The following is a 9,967-nucleotide window of genomic DNA, read 5'->3' as shown; positions in this document are numbered from 1 at the left end:
TTCATGAGAGACACAGAGGGAGAGAGGCAGAGACATAGGCAGATATAGAAGCAGGGTCCATGCAGGGAGCCCAATGTGGGACTCAATCCCGGGACCAGAACCCCCGGTCCCCAGGATCACGCCCTGGGCCGAAGGCAGCCGCTAAAACTGCTGAGCCACTCAGGGATCCCCTAAGTTAAAGTTCTTAAGAGGAGGTACTTATTCTGGATTATCTAGGTGAGCTCTGAATGCAATTACTTTGCGAAAGAGACACAGAAGGAGTTTACAGACACAAAGAGGGGAAGACAACATAAAAATGTAACTGAGGGAGATGCTGCTTAAGAATGCCAAATAGCCAATATTAGAAGTTGGAAGAGTCAAAGAAGAGATTGTCTCCTAGAGCCTTCAGAGGGATTGTGGCTCTGCCAACGCTTTGATTTTAGACTTTTGTACTCCAGAACTCTGAGGGAGAAGTTTTTGTTGCTTTAAGACACCTAGTTTATGGTAATTTCTTATGGTAGCCCTAGGAAACTAATACAATTATCCTTACACAACTTTGTTTTCTCCTTGCCTTCTACATGAATTTCATATTCTCTATGGAGTTTCCAATTATGGAGATACTGTCTGAAGAAGGAGCATATAATGGTGAGCTCACAAAGGAAAGCATAAGAGCCAGCAGTCTGGTTCACTAACATTGTACCTTACTCAGCTACAGCTAAGCAGTATTTGCATGTTAATGATCGCCAGTGGCTAGAAGATGCCATAAACATTAGTCAAAGTTTTGCCCTTGACCATTTGATTCTCTTCATGAAGAATTGAGTCATAGGGTTAAGAATTGATCCATGAGGGACACCTGGGTGGCTCAGCAGTTGAGCATCTGCCTTTGGCTCAGGGTATGATCCCTGAGTCCCGGGATCAAGTCCCACATCGGGCTTCCTGCATGGAGCCTGTTTCTCCCTCTGCCTATGTCTCTGCCTCTCTCTCTCTGTCTCTCATGAATAAATAAATAAAATCTATCAAAAAAAAAAGAATTAATCCATGAGGTTTAGTTTTATACATTTATTTCTGCTTCATTTTTTAAGTTAGAGCAAGTGATGATCCTAGAGCGAAAGGTCCCCCAACAAAGGTAGTGATAGAGGAGGAGGGCCTTGAACAAAAATGATTGTGGTGGTGATGATGGTTTACCATTTATTCCAGGTAAAGGAAGTGGAAGAGGAGGAACAACTCCTTTGGGTAGAGGTGGCACTGGTAGAGATGATGGTGGGCATGGCCCTCTATCTGCCAGTAGATGCAGTGGAAGAGGTCCTGAAATTTATGAGTAACTTGACGACCAGTGTTCCTGTAATATAAATAACCTAATGCTCAAATGCTTGCAGTAGACACTTGTGGGTTTTTTAGAGATTATATTGTATTTATTAATTTATCAATCTTCAAAGACTTAGTACATGCAAGAGACTTGTACAGATATTTAATAAGCACTTTTTAAACTCTACACAATGAGTGTACTTTTGCTAACACTCTAATGCTAGAAGAGTTGGCATCCTCATCAAAAACTTTGTGAAACATGGGATCCCTGGGTGGCGCAGCGGTTTGGGGCCTGCCTTTGGCCCAGGGCGCGATCCTGGAGACCCAGGATCGAATCCCACGTCAGGCTCCCGGTGCATGGAGCCTGCTTCTCCCTCTGCCTGTGTCTCTGCTTCTCTCTCTCTCTCTCTGTGACTATCATAAATAAATTAAAAAAAAAAAACTTTGTGAAACAGTACTCCAAAATATTGAAAAATTAGATTTCATGATGAACATATGCAAAGAAGTATTCTATCTGGCTTGGGCCTACTAGACTAGTTTGTTCAAATATGGATAATACAAGGTTATGGTTTGATCCCCTTGGGAGCTAATTAGCTTTACACAAAGAGTCTTAGAGTGCCAACGATCTTGCTATCTTATAATAACATAAGCAACATCTATTTGTATAGTAATATATGCTTATCAAAGTTTTTACATCTATTATCTCTTTTGAGCCTTGTTATAACCCTGTAATATAGGTAGGGCAAGTAGTTTTATCTCACTGTTTATAGATGAGACACTGAGACTCCAAAAGCTTAAGTGATTGGTCAAAGATCACAAATTTAGTGTGAAACATGATTAGGACTTAAACGTAGTTCTTCACACACCTAATTAAGTTCCTTTTCTATTATAACAGATTACCTCCTCATGCCTGCAAGTCATTTGTCATGAGCTGAAGACAGAACCTAGGCAAATGCCCTAATTTGGGGAGTGAAAAAAGGAAGAGTAACCAACCCCAAAAAAGCGAAGTAGGATAGAAAATAAAAAGTCAAATATTACAGGTACAGTAAAGCAAAGTGAGACAAAGAAAAGGCCACCAGATTGGGTCACTTGGAGTTCACTGTTGAGTTTTTTGGTAAATTTTCAGTAGAATGGTAGAAAGAGACCAATTCAAACAACAAACATCTATTGAGGATTGGCTGTGTTAAGATACAATCTTTACATTCTGAATATTCCCTCCAAATAGGAGTTGTCTTGAGGAGAGTACTCAATCAGTTGTAAAGTGTAGATCACCTAATAAAGATTTTAAGTATCATGAGAATTTTCCCCAAAGATAATATAGGTGGGAATATAAAGTTGACAGATTTTGAAATGATGGTAGTCAAGATTATAGAGGTCTCCAAAAGCTTTGGAGATCGTTAAAATAATTGAAGATTTTCTTCATGAAAGGAAATGTGGTCCTGATGGTTAATGTTGTGTTATGTGTCAACATGACTGGGCAACCGGGTGCCCAGATATCTGGTTAAACATTATTCTGGATGTTTCTGTGAGGGTGTTATTAGATGAAATTGACATTTGAACTGGTAAATTGAATAACACAGATTGCCTTCCCTAATGTGAGCAGGCCTAATCTAATCAAATGAAGGCCTAAATATAACAAAAATGCTGATCTTCCAACTAGTAGGAAAGAATTCTTACTGCCTAATTGCCTTTCAACTGGGACACTGGCATTTTTCCTATATTAGAATTCAAACTCAAACATTGGCTCTTCCTAGGTTTCAATCATGCTGGCCTTCCAACCAGAACTACACCATTGGTTTTCATGATTCTAAGGCTTCTCTACTCAGACTAGATCTAAACCAATGGTTCTCCTATGCCTGCAGCTTGCCAATTCACCCTGAAGATCTTGGAAATTGCTGCTACCATGATCATATGAGCTATTTCTTTATATTATGTATATTATATTAAGTTATATATTATATATGTTAAATATAAAATATACACATACATATGAAATATATGCATATTTACATATGAATGTTACACACATATATAAAATACATACAAATGTGTATACGTGTATGTATACACACACACATAATATAAATATAAAATCCCTGTTCTGTTGGTTTTATTTCTCCAGAACCCAGAGTCATATAAAAGTGGACCCAATTCTTCAAATAAGAATGAAAATTTTCTATCAAAAATAGTTTTTGCTTGTATAATATATGCTATCACAAAATATGTAGAGAAGCATAAGAAACTAATGTTTGAATCTTTTCCACACATGGAAATGATTTGTCTTGGGAAATCAAATTTGTAGAGTTATTTAAACTAAAATTTTAATTTATGAGAAAGTCTGTTTCTGTTCATATTTTCCTTCTGTTAAACTAGATATTTTCCAAATTGGAACTCATCTTGACATGATACAATATATATGTAGTTTCATTACCTGTGTTCAATTTTGCTGGAATTCTGTTCTAAGCTCTTTGATCTTTTCTTCCGGCATCTTGTTTTGAGCTTGGGTTCAGGCTCTGAATCCTTCATTTATCTACAATGATTATCACCATAAATGCACACTTAATAATATAACTTCCAGAAAGCTTTAAACAATATTATGTATTAAAGAAGTGGAATACCCTTTACTTCTTTAATTCCAGGGTCTTCACTCATGACTATTTTCATGACAATTAAATACCCCTATGTGGGGGGTTGGGCTGGTGTTGGTGGTGGTAGTGGTGGTAATGAAGAACTATGCTCTCAAACTAAGCAAACAAAAGCATTTTTACTCCAGAAATAAAATACTATAAAAAATTCTTTAAACGTGTGAGCCACATTTTTCTTCATACATCATTTATAGCATTTTTTGTTTTGCTATTCAAAATTAGATCTTCATAATTTCATCCTAAATGGGGAAAAACTGAAAGCTTTTTTCCTCTACAGTTAGGAACAAGACAGGGGTGTTCACTCTCCCCACTTTTATTCTACATAGCACTGGAAGTCCTAGCCACGACAATCAGACAACAAAAATAATTAAAAGGCATCCAAATTGGCCAGGAAGAAGTAAAACTTTCACTATTTGTGGATGACATGATACTCTATATAGAAAACCCGCTTCCCGTCCCGGCCTAGCGCGGCCGCCGGCTGGGGCGCGCGGAGCCGGGTGGGCGCCCCGCGAGGGCGGCGGGGGCGCGGGTGCAGCAGGTGTGCGGCCGCGCAGCATCCTCGGCCCGCGCCCCGCGGTGTCGGCCGGGGGGCGGGCGCGGGGGCGCGGGGGCCTTCTCGCCGGAGGCCGGGGCACCGCCGGGTGCACCGAGTGGGTGAGTCTCCCCCCTTAAAAAAAAAAAAAAAAAAAAGAAAACCCAAAAGATTGCCAAAAAACTGCTAGAATTGATAAGCAAATTCAGTAAAGTGACAGGATACAAAATCAACGTACAGAAATCTGTTGCACTTCTATACATCAATAACAAAGCAGCAGAAAGAGAAATTAAGAAAACAATCTCATTTACAATTGTACCAAAAACCAGGAGATTCCTAGGAATAAACCTAACCAAAGAAGTGAAAGATCTGTACTCTGGAAACTATAAAACACTGATGAAAGAAATTAAAGATGACCCAAAGAAATGGAAAGACATCCATGCTCATGGATTCAAAGAAAAAATGTTGTTAAAATGTCTATACTGCAAAGCAATTTATACATTTAATGCAATCCCCATCAAAACACCACCAGCGAAACAAACTAGGGGTGGTAGAAGGGGAGGAGGGCGGGGGGTGGGGGTGAATGGGTGACACAGGCACTGAGGGGGGCACTTGAGGGGATGAGCACTGGGTGTTATTCTGTATGGTGGCAAATTGAACACCAATAAAAAATAAATTTATTATAAAAAAATACCACCAGCGTTTTTCACAAAGATAGAACAAACAATCCTAAAATTTGTACAGAACTATAAAAGACCTCAAGTAGCCAAAGCAATCATGATAAAGAAAAGCAAAGCTGGAGGCATCACAATTGCAGACTTTAAGTTATATTATAAAGCTGTAGTAATCAAAACAGCATGGTACTAGCACAAAAACAGACACACAGATCAATAGAACAGAATAGAAAACACAGAAATGAACCCACAATTATATGGTCAAATAACCTTCAACAAAGGAGGCAAGAATATGCCATGGGAAAAGGACAGTCTCTTCAACAAATGGTGTTGGGAAAACTGGACAGCTGTGTGCAAAAGAATGAAACTGGACCAATTTCTGACACCACACACAAATATAAATTCAAATTCAAAATGGATGAAAGACCTAAATGTGAGACAGGAATCCATTGAAATCCTGGAAGAGAACACACGTAGAAAACTCTTGGATATTGGCCATAGCAACTTCTTTCTGGGTATGACTCCTGAAGCAAGGGAAAGAAAAGCAAAAATAATTTATACTGTTTTTAAGCTGAGTTTTTAATTTATTGAAGTTTAATAAATTAGAAAATGAAGTATAAAAACAAGCTGTCAGAAGGACACCTGGGTGGCTCAGCGGTTTAGTGCCTGCCTTCAGCCCAGGGTTTGATCCTGGCATCCCGGGATCCAGTCCCACATCGGGTTCCGGCATGGAGCCTGCTTCACACTCTTGTCTGTGTCTCTGCCTCTCTCTCTCTCTCTGTGTGTGTGTCTGTCTCTCATGAATAACTAAATAAAATCTTTAAAAAAAACAAGCTGTCAGATAGTTCTACTTCTTAAATATATTTCATCTTGAAATGAGATCACACTTCTAGAACATTCAAGTTGATTCACATTAATACAAATAAGAATCTTTCTATTGCATCTTTAATTGCTTAGCATTCTAAGAGATGTGCTCCACAAAATCAGACAGTAGAATGATACACGTTATAAAGGCATTCTCCTTGAGACAGTAAATCAAAACACTTGTATAAAATGTTACGAGGGAATGTGAGAGGTTAAAATACAGTGCTAAGCCAGACAGACCATCTAAATGGTGGACATTCTGCTGTGTCCTTGCCACAGCTCTTACCTCAGTCATGCCTCTAAACAAGACCAAACAAACCTATTTAGTGTGGATGTTGCTTGGTCCAGCTAAAGAGAGACCATATTTACATCTTATTTCACCTTTGTTGCAATGTCACTTCAAGTCATTTTAGAAGGCTATAAACAATGCTACTCTTATTTCTCAAAGTGATATATCTTCTTGTCTGGAATTGTCTTTAGCTTAAATGGAACAATAAACACTTTTACTGTTAATCAATATGCATTCTCAGAGTATATTTGACCTTTAAAAATTATAAAAGGCATTCAGATCCAAGTCTGAAGGAAGAGTGGGCGAGCATTATGGATAATAATAATGGTTAGGGTAAAACCTAAAATACTACTTAATAGTTGTTCTCTCCATTGATATCTGAGTCCTAGAAAATGTCCCACAGTAGCTAATCTAAATCTCTAGTATCTTTAAATTTCAATCCCTCCCCAAAGACATTGATCAATCAATCATCTGATAAATCTATTTTTTAAAAGTAATCTCTATATCCAGCATGGGGCTTAAACTCTCAACCTTGAGATCAAGAGTTACATGCTCTACCAACTGAGCCAGCCAGGCCCCTGGATCTGATATCCTGTTTTGTTGAAAGATATGAGCTTGTTTGACTTCACTACTATCCATGTTAAGGTTTCTCTGAATCCAGGTATACCTGGCTGTCTCAGTCTGAAGAGCATGGGAGTTCAAGCCCTATGTTGGAGAATAGAGATTACTAAAAAAAAAAAAAATAATAAACTTTAAGACTTTTCTGAATCCACACTCCCATACGCTCTCCTAAAATCAGCTTCTCCTTGTGTGCTTCTGAGCATGTGCCCACACAAGACAACATGCATAATTTCCTTCTGCAAATGGTTCATTACTACATTTGCAGAGAGGTATGTGATCTCTCTACTTGTAATTTAAAATTAACCACATGGGGATCCCTGGGTGGCGCAGCGGTTTGGCGCCTGCCTTTGGTCCAGGGCGCGATCCTGGAGACCCGGGATCGAATCCCACATCGGGCTCCCGGTGCATGGAGCCTGCTTCTCCCTCTGCCTATGTCTCTGCCTCTCTCCCTCTGTGTGTGACTATCATAAATAAATAAATAAAAATTTAAAAAAATTAAAAAAAATTAACCACATGTAGAATTCAAATCACACAAGTTTAAAGTGTGTGAGCAGGTAAGTGCCTTCTTAGAAGCCCACCAAAGAAGACATAGACATGGCCAACAAGCACATGAGAAAGTGCTCTGCATCACTGGCCATCAGGGAAATACAAATGAAAACCACAATGAGATACCACTTCACACCAGTGAGAATGGTGAAAATTAACAAGACAAGAAACAAATGTTGGAGAGGATGTGGAGAAGGGGAACCCTCTTGCACTGTTGGTGGGAATGTGAACTGGTACAGCCACTCTGGAAAACTGTGTGGAGGTTCCTCAAAGAGTTAAAAATAGATCTGCCCTATGACCCAGCAATTGCCCTGCTGGGGATTTACCCCAAAGATACGGATGCAGTGAAAAGCGGAGACACTTGGACCCCAATGTTTATAGCAGCACTGTCCACAATAGCCAAACTGTGGTTGTCCATCGAAAGATATGAATGGATAAAGATGTGGTCTATATATACAATGAACTATAACTCAGCCGTTAGAAACGACGAATACCCACCATTTGCTTCAACTTGGATAGAACTGGAGGGTATTATGCTGAGTGAAGTAAGTCAGTTGGAGAGGGACAAACATATGGCTTCATTCATTTGGGGAATATAAAAAAAATAGTGAAAGGGAATAAAGGGGAAAGGAGAGACAATGAGTGGGAAATATCAGAGATGGTGATGGAACATGAGAGACTCCTAACTCTGGGAAATGAACAAGGGGTAGTGGAAGGGGAGGTAGGCGGGGCGATGGGGTGACTGGGTGATGGGCATTGAGGGGGGCACCTGATGGGATGAACACTGGGTGTTATTCTGTATGTTGACAAATTGAACACCAAGAAAAATAAATTTATTAAAGAAAAGAAACTAAACAAAAATAACAACAAAACAATAGAATAAATTGATGAAACTAGGAGCTGGTTGTCTGAAAAAAATAGCAAAATTGATAAATCCCTAGCCAGATATATCAAAAAGAGAAAGGATCCAAGCAAATCAAATAACAAATGTTGGCAAATCGAACTCCAATAAAAAAATACAAAAAAAAAGAAAATGATAAAAAGAAAGAAAAGAAGTCCACTAATCTTATCCTCCGCTTCTAAAAATGAAGCCAAGACCCAAGGAGTATGACTTACTTAAAGCTATAGCCAATTAGAAGCAAAGCTGAGATCTCATCTTATTGCTTATCATTCTACAGATGAATTCATGGGTGTTAAAACTTACCAGATAGGTTAAGAGTTCTAGTTTGCCAGGTGAAACTCTCATGATCATCATGATGAACCATTAGGGAGACCGAGCATAGATGGCCACAGTGCTAACCAGATATATACAGAGGAAGTTCAGGGAGAGGCCTACTTTGAAAAAGGAGCCTATGGACAGAAGAGGGTAGCACAGAATCCAAGTACAACTGAGCTAACTTACCTATCAGAAGTATGAAATCAATGCCTGCTCTTTGTCTGTGCTTGAACTCTGCATCCACACCACTGGCAAGCGCAGCATGCACCGCAGATCACATTCTTTGGTTTTCTTCTAAAACTGTGACTTGAGGGGCAGCCCCCGTGGCTCAGCAGTTTAGCACCGCCTTCAGTCCAGGGCCTGATCCTGGAGACCCAGGATTGAGTCCCACGTTGGGCTCCCTGCATGGAGTCTGCTTCTCCCTCTGCCTGTGTCTCTGCACCTCTCTCTCTGTGTGTGTCTCTCATGAATGGATGAATAAAATCTTTAAAAATAAAATTAAATTTAAAAAATAAAACTGTGACTTGAGAAGGAAAGAAAGTATTTTTTATTATCCTTGCCTTGGATACAAATCAATTTCTCTAAGATTCTGCATGAAAAAGAGAAAACTACATGTGTTTTACTAGCTCTGTAACAGAAATCCTTCCTGCCACTACATTCCCTTAGGAGAAATAAGCCTAGGCCTAAAGATGGTCTGGGCTTAATATGCTGCAAACCCATTGTGATGTAATCAACTGTGACCATTTAGTGACTTCACACTGTGATTTGCTGGGATTCAGTGGCCAAGGATACTGATCAGCCTTTCTGCTTACTTAAGCTACTGTCCCTGAGGTTAATGAAAGAAATATCCTGTTAGCTCTACATCCACGGATATAGAAATGTTCCCCACTCACTACTTAATGATTCCAATGAGGGATGAGTATCCTGGAGCTAGGTGGCAAGGGACAGTTTGGATTTTGTACAGCACTGTCACTCAAGCAGCTGTGAACAGCCTGTATAAAAGTGGACTGAGTCCCTTAAGATGCTAAGCAAGGAACAATTTATACATGTATTCAAGATCCAATTTATGGAAGCATACATGCTTAGTACACGTGGCTAGAGCCTCCATTTATTCAAAGTGGCAAAGGTCTTGAACCATACCTTGATTATGTAAACCATCAAGGTAATCCTGGCCCTAAACCTGACTGCTTGCATCCTGCCAAAGTACAACATGGCACCTGTTGCCTCAAAACTGGTGGGAAAATGACTGTCGGTCAGTGGCTGAAAAGATTTAACAGAGTAACAGTAGAAAGAGGT

The 9,967-nt window shown here is 39.5% G+C and overlaps 1 long non-coding RNA gene across 1 annotated transcript; it reads right to left on the bottom strand.

Moving 5' to 3' along the window:
* Positions 1-1,023: 1,023 nt before the first annotated feature.
* On the bottom strand, positions 1,024-9,367 carry LOC112649357 (uncharacterized). The gene is made up of 3 exons (XR_003129551.3): positions 8,858-9,367; positions 3,716-3,814; positions 1,024-1,318 (listed from the first exon to the last, which is right to left on the bottom strand). It is a non-coding gene; the product is annotated as an uncharacterized LOC112649357 (long non-coding RNA).
* Between the last annotated feature and the right edge of the window lie 600 nt (positions 9,368-9,967).

This window comes from Canis lupus, chromosome X (genome assembly GCF_003254725.2).
Source record: "Canis lupus dingo isolate Sandy chromosome X, ASM325472v2, whole genome shotgun sequence".
NCBI lineage: Eukaryota > Metazoa > Chordata > Mammalia > Carnivora > Canidae > Canis > Canis lupus.
The sequence above is the reverse complement of the archived record's forward strand: the minus strand, read 5'-3'. Positions and strand labels throughout refer to the sequence as shown.